Source organism: Schistocerca cancellata, chromosome 4 (assembly GCF_023864275.1).
Source record: "Schistocerca cancellata isolate TAMUIC-IGC-003103 chromosome 4, iqSchCanc2.1, whole genome shotgun sequence".
Lineage (NCBI taxonomy): Eukaryota > Metazoa > Arthropoda > Insecta > Orthoptera > Acrididae > Schistocerca > Schistocerca cancellata.
In genome coordinates, this window is record NC_064629.1 from 798,821,303 (window position 1) to 798,833,941 (window position 12,639).

A 12,639-nucleotide genomic window follows, 5' to 3' on the forward strand; every position below is an offset into this window, starting at 1 on the left:
CAATAGCGGCAGTTCCACGAAGGTTCATACGTCGCAATGCCTACAAATTCAAGCGAATCGCCGGAAGACTTGCAGAGAACTGACGCTCGATACAATGAATTGCTGTCGATTCTATACACAAACAAATCTTAAGTATTGCTCGTAAACTGCTTTAAAGACTCATTATTGGTTGTTCTCAGTATTGGTTATCAAAGACCGGAAAGAGCAAGTACCGTAAAATGTTCAGCAGCACGCGTTCTCTGTGAGCTGAGGTGGGACGAGCACATAATATTAGTTGCAGGCAATGTAGATCCTACACCGAGATTGTTAGCAGAATTCTAAGAAAATGTAATTCACCCACGAAGGTGGTAGCTTACAAAACTCTCGCTCAACTGATTCTTGAGTACGAAAGTCCTAGTCTTGCCAGGTAGGATTTATATACGAGATAGAGAACATTCTAAGAAGAGCTGTTCATTTCATCACGGGCTCTTTTATCCAACGCAAGAGCTCACAGAGATACTAATCAAACTCCAGTGAAGTACATTATAAGAAAGGTTTTATCACTGAGGAGTTTAGTATTAAATGTCCTAGAGCGCCAGTTTCCAGGAGAACCAAGTAAAACGTTACTTGCTTCCATATATAGCTCACATGACTATAAACTCAAATATATTCGAGTTTATGCAGAGGCTTACAGGCAGCACTTATTCCTGCGCACCATCCGCGGGTGGATCTGAAAAAGGATCGGAGGGGTGTGATAGTGGTTCACAGCGTACCTTCCCTCAGGCACATATCGTAAAGTGGCTTGCGGAGTGTAAATGTAGTCACAAGACGTTCCTCTACTCGTGGAAGGAGCTTATTGCAATTTTGTCGCGCAGCCATAGCAGTTTTATGTTTTTCGCGATGTTCCTGCAAATACGAGGCGAATCCCTTACACGAGAAATTCTTCCGCAAGTCTCGTAAGTGTGGGCTGGTACCCCTTTGTGAGAAGGTCATCAAACAATAGGAAGTGCTTCAAATGTAGATCTGGCCAACTTTTTGCATCCGTGGTCTCGCGGTAGCGTTCTCACTTCCCGAGCACAGGGTCCCGGATTCGATTCCCGACGGAGTCAGGGATTTTCACCTGCCCCGAGATGACTGGGTGTTATTGTGTCGTCTTCGTTATCATCATTCATCCCCATTACGGTCGGAGGAAGGCAATGACAAACCATCTCCAATAGGACTTTGCCTAGTACAGCGGTTCGGGTCTCCCCTACGCCCTGTGAAGCAGTATCGGACTTCATCATCATACAATTTGAAAGATAGTTTTCAGTGCATACTGGATCATATGTGATGCCAACAGCCTATGTCTCCGTTCCTGACTCCTCCGTAAACAATGCATGGGGGAGATGAACTGAATGTCTCTGCGAGGGTCCTGGTACCTCTTAGCTCGTATTGTGTGAAAAATATAGCAGAAAATTCAGTATAGGAACTACTGGCTTTCAAAACTATGCCAGCTGCATCTGGCTACCGTAAAGTGGGAAATCTTCCTTTTCTCGTTTTCTAATTGAGCTGCAGTTTCTTCATTAAAGACCTAAGCGTACCATTAAAGACCAACCTTCCTTTCCCTTTACAATTATTTCAGCGTCAACAGTACACGATACACGGCAATGCGCATAGGTTCTGTTGTAGGAAAGCTATATTTTATAATCAGTTTTGTGATTAGATAGATTCTGATATCCCATAAAAGTGAAAATGGTAGGAATCTGTAACTCAAGGAACATCACCGAATGATGTGACTCAGTGATTAAAGCAATGGACACGTATTCGGGGGGAGCGGGAGTCAGATGTTTGTCCAGCTCTTCTGAATTTGGTTTCCTGTGGTACCCTGCTCACTTCAGGAGAATGCCAGGTTCGTTCTTTAATAGACCACCCCTCTTTTATCCGCTTCACTTGATTTCTTCAGCGACCTCGACCTTGACAGTTCGTAAAACGCCAAGTAACGTTGGCCCCTCTGTGATGTCACGAAGTAAATCGCACGTGTCTCATTGAATCTGTTTTAGACGCCTGTCATAGACGTAGCGTTCAAAAGCTGACGACTTTCTCTGTTTACGTAAATTACTGGATTCGTATTCCAGAGGACGGCGATTATACCCCTTTCCAGCCATCCAGATATATATGTTTTCCTTAGTGAGCCTAAATCGCTTAAGACAAATTCCGGGATGGGTCGTTTGACAAGGACACGGCCGATTTCCTTCCTTGCCCTTCCCCACTCCCAGTTTTGTTCTGTCTATCGTCTGCGTCGTCGATAGGAAGACAAACCTTAACCTTCCTTTCGTCTTCAGTTACGTTACACAACAATTATTCACAATAAAGGCAGATGATATTCAACACTAAGCAGAAATTTCTGTTACTCGATATCATTCATTTAAAAAGACATGGGCAGTGTAATGATCAAATTGAGATACCTATACCAGGCCACTGTGTAAGTGTTGGTATTTTATCACATTCAGACGTTCATTTGTTTCCGGTCATGTATGTACGGTAAGAATAACGTCTGCTTGCATGCAGGCTGTAACTAAGTTGTTGTTGTCTTCAGAATACAAACGGAAGGCATATGCAAGAGGCCTCAGACCTTCTCACATTCGTCACAAAGAAAAGTTTCTTGAAATTATGTAAGCAGATTGTCATGAGATTGCAATCACTCAATTAATATTTCCGAGTAGATCGTGTAAGTATTGTTTAGTAACTGCCTTTCACAAATGGACAACATTTTTTTTGGTACTGCATACCACAACTGAACTGAGGGGCAGTACCAATTATTTAACTCTCAGTTCCTGCTATTTCATCGTTCCGCCTCATATCCTTAGTTATTTTTATTCCCAGATACCTGTGTGACGTAACTGATTGCAGATCATTTAACACGTACACAACCGATGTAACATTTTAGCATTTAACTACGTGCACAACTTTACATATATCTGCTATTAAAGTGCGTTTTACGCCATTCTCATACTTTCTTGAAGTACACACAAATGTAGTTCTGAGCCAGTTGATGAGTGTGCTTATGGTTGTTCTGAAAATCAAGGAAATCCACGTTATTTATCTCAATTTGTTTATACGTACCACATGTGATGTTTGCGAATTGAGTTTTCCTGGATCGTACTCACGCAATCTATGCTGCGTGCCACTGTTTTATTCAAGGTAATACTAAATTCTGAGTGTATTATAGAATTATACAATAGTAGATAATGTGCGAAAATGTGCGAAATACTTTATATTTCAAATTTTTGGAGTAGTCCACCAATTACTTCATGCCAGGTCAAACTAATATCGCAAAATATATTCCCGTCGTATCATTTATTGTGTCTACACCTTTTTCTTAGAAGTGGCATTAATAGTGAGTTTCCACTGTTTGTCATGGTTTAACACTCTTTGCTGTTAAGTAACTGCCTACGCAGTTGACAGTTATAAAAGCTGCTGAATGGTGGTTGGCTCTTAGGAAACACTAGTTGCGCTGGCAGTTTAATGAGAGCTACCATCGGCATCCCCTGCTGGCTGCAGGACGCTCATAAATGCTGCTATAAAGAAATACGTTTTAGTATGTATCTGTTCGCGGGCTGTATTGTGTCAAGAGACTTGTAAGTCGGGTGGCAGTGAACACCTACTTAAATTAAAAAGACGAAAATGTCCCGTAAGAACTTAAAACTACGAAAGGGCTATCCATGTTGGGTGACGCCTATCGTGAATATGCCAAGCCACTACTGGAACGCGTGCGCTAGAATGCGACGGGATTCTTTTGACAAACAGTGCAAGACCAGAGCAGAACAAATCGATGTGCGGCGAGTTGCTACGGAAAGAATAAGGCGATGATGTATCGGAAACACAGCAAGATAACGACTACAATAAATTCAGGCAGCGGACCACATGCCTCGTTTCGGCTGCCAAGATAATGCGCTTAATCCATGTGTTACGGAGATTACGCCCAAGAAACCCCGCGGAAAATAAATGCAACTCGCTACGCAGCCCAAACGAAACATATTTAGATTTTTACTAAAACTGCAGAAGTACTACAAACAATTTCCTTGCGACCTTTCTTGGTAACGTTGCGTGTGAAGTGCAGTTACGAAGCGTACGGTCCGTCTTTCGCGAAAGAGGAAAAACCAACTTTGTCACAACAATACCTATGGAAGGAAATACGGCTGAATCGGCGAGAAACCAACAAACGGAGAGGGACAAGTTTTTTAGCAGTTTGATACATGAAACTGGCTGGCTACACAACCCTATCTCTCTCTCTCTCTCTCTCTCTCTCTCTCTCTCTCTCTCTCACACACACACACACACAGACAGAGAGAGAGAGAGAGAGAGAGAGAGAGAGAGACGCTTATATATTGTGTTGTACGTTGCGCAGCCGGCGACTTGTCAAGCGCGCACAATAACCTGTGGAATGCTGTTCTGCGCTCTGCCATCTCCACATTTACTGTTACTTACAGCCCGACCACTGTGATCTTTTCTGCCTACCTTTGTAGATAATTACTACAAAAAAATCTCGCTTTCGGATGAAGCCAGTAAAACTGCTCCAAAATAATTTAAATATAGCGGCGTTTAAAGGCACTCAAAGATCGGGACCGTAGCAAGAGCGTTTTAAAGTCGCTGAGTATTATAATAACGGAGTATTACTACTTTTGGCTCATTACGTGACCGTAAGTACCTCCTTACCAACATAAAAATATTGTTAAAATAGGAACTGGTCACTATCTCTGTTCTAGCAGAAAAGGAGATTTAATGTTACTAATCGAACTCCTAAACTTAGCAGATACAGCGATTAATAAACACTGGCGTTGCGCTTGGCTTTGGACTAAGGGTTTAAAAAAAGTAAATAAAGCTGGAGATTGCGATACGAGCACTGTAACATGTATATATAAAATTCGTTGGTTACGAAAGAAGGGGAAATTAAGAAGAGCCCTCAGAGTGCAGCGGTCCGGAGCGGAATGTCCGGCGGCGGTGTATAATTAACATTCCACAAGCACTCACTGTTGCTCGCACATAAAAACGCTGGCTTCCTCCGGAAGGGCAGCAGCGGCGCCGTAGACACCTTTTGAAACACAGCATAGATCTTGGCAGGCTCATATTTACCTTCCCGGGAGGCGAAAGGTTGACAGAGTCGGAGAGAGAAGAGAGCGAGTGGCGCGCGCGGCCGACCGGCTGGCGCTGCGCTGCGCGTCGCGTCCGCACTGGCCGCATTCCACGGCCGCCGCGCCCGGCCGCCGCTTCGGCCGGCGCCGCCGCTCTTCGGGCCCAGTCGCATTCCTGCCCCTCCACGCGCGCGCCCCCACCCCTCCCGGCGCCGTCCACGTCGTCGTCGCCGGCGCTCACCCGCCTATGACCGCGCACGTGTGATTGCTTCCGTGACCGAGACACGGGCATTCCGATATCGCCGTAAAGTGAACAGCCGCCTTCCGGAGGCACGACCTCCCCGGGTGAGCTGGTTGGCCTCGCCTGGTATTCCTCTACTGGGGGAGAGGTGACACCACTCGGTAGTGCTTTGACAAAACGCTTCGCCACAAACACTCCACGTCTATCCGGTGGAAATTTGTGCTGGACCGGAACTCAGATTTCAAACTTTCCATATACCGGGTGATCAAAAGATCAGTATAAATTTGAAAACTTAATAAACCACGGAATAATGTAGATAGAGAGGTAAAAATTGACACAAGGGTTTGGAATGACATGGGGTTTTATTAGAACAAAAATAAAACAAAGTTCACAAAACGTCCGACAGATGGCGCTGGACAGCAAAACTGCTACCGTGACGGGTGAGAGGTACGCTGATATGTTACAGAATCGCATCATCCCCAGCCTGGCTGATAAACACCTGCTGGAACGTACGATGTTTATGGAGGATGGCGCTCCACCCCATATTGCTAGACGCGTGAATGATCTCTTAAGCGCGTCGTTTGTGGATGATCGTGTGCTCAGCCGCCACTTTCGTCATGTCTGGCCACCCAGGTCCCCAGACCTCAGTCCGTGCGATTATTGGCTTTGGGGTTGTCGTGTTGGCAGAAGAGCCAACACCGTGTTACTAGTGGAGGCCGAAATGCACGCGTTTTAGCTCACGCAGGCTGGCGTGAGGACGGATGAACTATACTAACGTGAGGTCTGGAACATGACAAGGAATTAGAATTCAGAAAGTGGATGTAATTAGTTTGATACTTAACTTTAATCCATTAATGATGAACGTCGCTCTTGACGGTACACGATTCACAATATTATCTGTTCAGAATAGTAACTGAATATGGCGCCTTGGTAGGTCGTAGCAAATGACGTAGCTGAAGGCTATGATAAACTGTCGTCTCGGCAGATGAGAGCGTATGTAGACAGTGAACCATCGCTAGCAAAGTCGGCTGTACAACTGGGGCGAGTGCTAGGGAGTCTCTCTAGACTAGACCTGCCGTGTGGCGGCGCTCGGTCTGCAATCACTGATAGTGGCGACACGCGGGTCCGACGTATACTAACGGACCGCGGCCGATTTAAAGGCTACCACCTAGCAAGTGTGGTGTCTGGCGGTGACACCACACTTGGTATGACATGGGGTTTTATTGGAACAAAAAAAAAAAGTTCACAAAATGTCCGACATATGGCGCTGGACAGCAAAACTGCTACCGTGACGCGTGAGAGGTATATTTCTATTGTCTATTGTCAAATCACAATTTATGAAAGATGTTTATATTTTATTATTAGGATTAAGTAGGAATAATTACTATTTGTCATGTTGGAAATAATTGTGGTAGCAGGGAATGTCTGCACCAAAGTATTGTTGACAAGAGAGACCGCAAATTTATACAATTTTAAAAATGGCGGGAGACACCGCGTATGGATACATTTTAAGAAAAGAGCGAGAAAGACCGCGCATTGATACATTTTGTAATGGTAGCAGGGATTGTCTGCACCAGAAAGCATTGTTGGAAGGAGAGATTGCACGTTAGCGTTCGTAGGAAGTCAGTAGTGAGTGAGAAGTGAAGCGAGACGGTAGCAGGTCTGAAGCGAGAGGTTGAGAGGAGCGGTGTGCCTGCCAGCCACTAGCTATGATTTACAAGAGATTATAAACGGATGTACAGAGACATCAGCTAACTATTATAATAAGAGGAACTAATATTATTGAATTAATTTTTTTGAGAAACTCGAGACTACTGAACGTATGTTTGCGCATTGCTAGTTGTAAGATTATTGTAAAAAGTAAGTCTCATTTGAACGTTTGTAAAATCATTTCTTTCAGAATATAATTAATTTTTGCCAGCAATGTTGCATTACTGATTATAATCCATCCCAAAAACCATCAACATAAAACTTTGCAAAAATTTTATTGTTGTCAAGAAAACGTGTAACTATGAATTACGTAGCTTCAGTCAAATTAATTAAAGAATAACGTCAGCTTTGCTAATAAAGAATAACGTCAGCTTTGGTAATAAATACAGCCACTTATTATGACAGCCCACCAGCAGTTAACAGAGTATAGTAAACCAGAGTAAGTACATTCATGTCGCAGTACGATGTAGCAGTCAGATGGCGATCCAGTAACAGTAAAAAAAAAAAGGTAAGGAACAGTTTTGGGTTATTACAGGTAACGACTGAGGGCCACGACGACGACACATTCTATGTTTCGTCGAAATAATCAGAAAATCACTTTTAATAAGCAGCAATTATCTTTCTATGCGAAGATTGAGAAAGAGAATAAATTTCAAAGGGAAGATTTCATTTTTTATTACTAAGCAAGAGATAGAAATCCTAAGGAAAGGTTTCATAGTTTATTGTAAAAGGGAAGGTTGCGTAACAAAAGAGATATGGAGCAGACGGTTATTGCGTAACAACAAAAGAGATATAGAGGAGACGGGAAGGTTTCACGCTGATATGTTACGGAATCGCATCATCCCCAGCCAGGTTGCTAAACACCTGCTGGAACGTACAATGTTTATGCACGATGGCGCTCCACCCCATATTACTAGACTCGTGAATGATCTCTTGCGCGCGTCGTTTGGTGATGATCGTGTGCTCAGCCGCCACTTTCGTCATGCTTGGCCTCCCAGGTCCCCAGACCTCAGTCCGTGCGATTATTGGCTTTGCGGTTATCTGAAGTCGCAAGTGTATCGTGATCGACCGACATCTCTAGGGATGCTGAAAGACAACATCTGACGCCAATGCCTCACCATAACTCCGGACATACTTTACAGTGCTGTTCATAACATTATTCCTCGACTCCAGCTATTGTTGAGGAATGAAGGTGGACATATTGAGCATTTCCTGTAAATAACATCATCTTTACTTTGTTATGCTAATTATTGCTATTCTGATCGGATGAAGCGCCATCTGTCGGACATTTTTTGAACTTGTTGTATCTTTTTGGTTCTAATAAAACCCCATGTCATTCCAAGCATGTGTGTCAATTTATACCTCTCTATCTACATTATTCCGTGATTTATTCAGTTTTCAAATTTATACTGACTTTTTGATCACCCGGTACAGAGAGAGTGACAAAAATGACCAAGCGCAAGTAGGTACCTTACAAACTTAATTTTGTATTAGGTTGAGACATAACTTCGTAGCGTTTTTGTTTTCCATGTTGGTGATCCGGTAGCTATGGCTTACCTCTTTGATTGTTATTTTTTATTTGTGGTTCACTGTTGCAATTTCAGTTTACCTATTATCATTTTGTCATTTGGAGACAGTGAGTGAAGCTGTGGACGCTAGAAAATGAAGTGCCAAAAGGAGAAATCGGAACACTGCCGATATATTCTTCTATTTGAGTTCAGTAGAGGGGTGCTAGCTGCGGAGGCAGCGAGAAACAATTATGCCGAGCATGGGGATAATGCCACTGGACAGAGCACGACAAGAAAATGTTTTTTTTCGTTTTAACGAGGTTAGTTTGACATTAGTGACTCTTCACGTCCAGGTAGACCTTCAGAGTTTGATGAAGATCGTTGAAACGCATTAATCCGCAATGATCCATGTCAGTGTTATCGCGAACTGCCAAATTTGATGAACTGTGATCATTCCATCATCGTGTGACATTCGTATGCAATGGGGAAGATACAAAAATCGGATGTATGGGTAGCGCATGCTCTAAGCCAAAATCAAAGTCACGTGGTCTGAGAGCCATCTTGTCACGGTCCGCGCGGCTCCCCCTGTCGGAGGTTCGAGTCCTCCCTCGGGAATGGGTGTATGTGCCGTCCTTAGTGTAAGTTAGCTTAGATTAAATAGTGTGGAAGCTTAGGGACCGATGACCTCAGCAGTTTGGTCCCACAAGACCCTACCACAAATTTCCAAAATCACAAAAATCAGCCGGTGACGACATACAGGGTGAGTCACCTAACATTACCGCAGGATATATTTCGTAAACCACATCAAATACTAACGAATCGATTCCACAGACCGAACGTGAGGAGAGGGGCTAGTGTAACCACAGAAAAAGCACGGAAGTATTTTTTTTAACACAAACCTACGTTTTTTTAAATGGAACCCCGTTAGATTTGTTAGCAGATCTGAACATATAAACAAATACGTAATCAGTGCCGTTTGTTGCATTGTAAAATGTTAATTACATCCGGAGATATTGTAACCTAAAGTTGACACTTGGGCACCACTCCTCCGCTGTTCGATCGTGTGTATCGGAGAGCACCGAATTACGTAGGGATCCAAAGGGAACGGTGATGGACTTTAGGTACAGAAGAGACTGGAACAGCACATTACGTCCACATGCTAACACTTTTTTATTGATCTTTTTCACTGACGCACATGTACATTACCATGAGGGGTGAGGTACACGTACACACGTGGTTTCCGTTTTCAATTACGGAGTGGAGTAGAGTGTGCCCCGGCATGTCAGGCCAATAGATGTTCAATGTGGTGGCCATCATTTGCTGCACACAATTGCAATCTCTGGCGTAATGAATGTCGTACACGCCGCAGTACATCTGGTGTAATGTCGCCGCAGGCTGCCACAATACGTTGTTTCATATCCTCTGGGGTTGTAGGCACATCACGGTACACATTCCCCTTTAACGTACCCCACAGAAAGAAGTCCAGAGGTGTAAGATCAGGAGAACGGGCTGGCCAATGTATGCGTCCTCCACGTCCTATGAAACGCCCGTCGAACATCCTGTCAAGGGTCAGCCTAGTGTTAATTGTGGAATGTGCAGGTGAACCATCATGCTGATACCACATACGTCGACGCGTTTCCAGTGGGACATTTTCGAGCAACGTTGGCAGATCATTCTGTAGAAACGCGATATATGTTGCAGCTGTTTGGGCCCCTGCAATGAAGTGAGGACCAATGAGGTGGTCGCCAATGATTCCGCACCATACATTTACAGTCCACGGTCGCTGCCGCTCTACCTGTCTGAGCGAGCGAGGATTGTCCACGGACCAGTAATGCATGTTCCGTAGATTCCTGCCCCGTGGTTTGTGAAACCCGCTTCATCGGTAAACAGGTAGAACTGCAACGCATTCTCTGTTAATGCCCATTGACAGAATTGCACTCGATGATTAAAGTCATCACCATGTAATTGCTGATGCAGCGATACATGAAACGGGTGAAAGCGGTGACGATGCAGTATGCGCATGACACAACTTTGACTCAGTTCACCTGCTCTCGCAATGTCCCGCGTACTCATGTGTGGGTTCATGGCAACAGCAGCTAACACACCAACTGCACCCGCTTCTCCTGCGACGGGCCTGTTTCGGACCCGTTTGCGTGCTACGACCATACCTGTTGCATACAGTTGGCGGTAGATGTTTTGCAATGTGCGGCACTCAACTGAACGTCGGAGGTTTCAAGCGTCAACTTTAGGTTACTATATCTTCGGATGCAATTAACATTTTACAATGCAACAAACGGCACTGATTACGTATTTGTTTATATGTTCAGATGTGCTAACAAAACTAACGTGGTTCCATTTAAAAAAACGTAGGTTTGTGTTAAAAAACATACTTCCGTGCATTTTTGTATGGTTTGTATTAAACAATTACACTAGCCCCTCTCCTCACGTTCGGTCTGTGGAATCGGTTCGTCAGTATTTGATGTGGTTTACGAAATATATCCAGCGGTAACGTTAGGTGACTCACCCTGTATACATCTCTGCTTGCTCGTCATCAATTGGCCCGTGAACAAGCACGACCATTACAACGCTGTATCGTTACTGGTGACGAATAATGGTGTCTTTATGCTGACACAGGGAAAAGAAACGAATGGTTGAGCCCAAACAACGCAACAGCTCCCCGTACAAAGACCTGCGCGCATCCTCAAAGTTAATGTTATGTATCTCGTGGAACAGCGACGGTGTGATGTAGCCATCACTGCTGACATTTATTGTCAACAAATGAGACGTCTTGCAGGCGCAATCCAAGAACAACGGACAAGAAGGCTGCATGAAGTGACAAAAAACGCTGTACAGGAGTTTGGTTGAACCCTTCAAGGAACTCCCTTTCCGGGTGAAAATGCTCTCCGAACATGGATCGACGCGTTCTTCGCCTCAAAACCACATGATTTCTACAGTCGCGCAATCGAAAACTAACGTGGCGTTGGCAGACTGCTGTAAACGGTTCAAAATGGCTCTGAGCACTGTGGGACTTAACATCTGAGGTCATCAGTCCCCTAGAACTTAGAACTACTTAAACTTAATTAACCTAAGAACATCACACACATCCATGCCCGCGGCAGGAATCGAACCTGCGACCGGTTCAGATGATGATGATGATGATGATGTTTGGTTTGTGGGGCGCTCAACTGCGTGGTTATCAGCGCCCATACAATTATCCAATCTTTGCTCAGTCCAATTTCGCCACTTTCCTGGATGATGATGAAATGATGAGGACAACACAAACACCCAGTCATCTCGAGGCAGGTGAAAATCCCTGACCCCGCCGGGAATCGAACCCGGGACCCTGTGCTCGGGAAGCGAGAACGCTACCGCGAGACCACGAGCGGCGGACTGCGACCGGTTCAGTCGTGCCGTTCCGGACTCAAGCGCCTAGAACCGCTCGGCCACAGCGGCCGACAGACTGTTGCAAATGGGGAACGAGAATATATTATTGTTGACTAAGTCTCTGTTATGTTTATCTGTTGTGTTTATTAAACTTATGGAAAAACGCTACGGACTTACGCATCAACTCAATATATACGTAGTTCATCCATCCTGGAAAGCGTCTGCCCTTTCCTGAGAAAAAGGTGTCTTAAGACTGTCTAGTCGGATAACAAATAAAACGAAATTGTTTTCGAGTAATGTAATTACAATTTAACAATTTTCGGATGTTTTCCTTTACTTGTACTGTGAAGCCTTGCGTCTTGGCAAATTTCATGATTCTAGGTCAACAGGAAGTACAGTTACTTATAGCCTTTGATGATTGGGTTTGTATCAAAATATGTGACATATATGGATGTATCTTTAGATTGCATTGACTTGGAAGCTTAAAGTTTGTACATCGCCAAGGGGCCATAGACTTAGTATGTGACAAAAATTTAAACTTCATACGTCTACGTGTTCCTGAGGAAAATGAGTCTTAAAAATCCGACAGATAGACAGAGAAATGGACAGAGGGACGACAAAATGATGCGATAAGGGTTTCGTTTTTGCCGATTGAGGTACGCAACCCTAAAAATGATGAAGAACGATGAAGAACTTACACTACTGG

General features: G+C 44.2%; 1 long non-coding RNA gene across 1 annotated transcript in view; it reads right to left on the reverse strand.

Annotated features, from left to right (window-relative positions):
• LOC126184912 (uncharacterized) overlaps positions 1 to 5,182 on the reverse strand; it is a 495,668-nt gene extending 490,486 nt beyond the window's left edge. Inside the window, exon 1 of the long non-coding RNA XR_007536903.1 lies at positions 5,092 to 5,182. This is a non-coding gene — a long non-coding RNA (uncharacterized LOC126184912). The remainder of the gene's footprint in view (positions 1 to 5,091) is intronic.
• Positions 5,183 to 12,639: the final 7,457 nt, after the last annotated feature.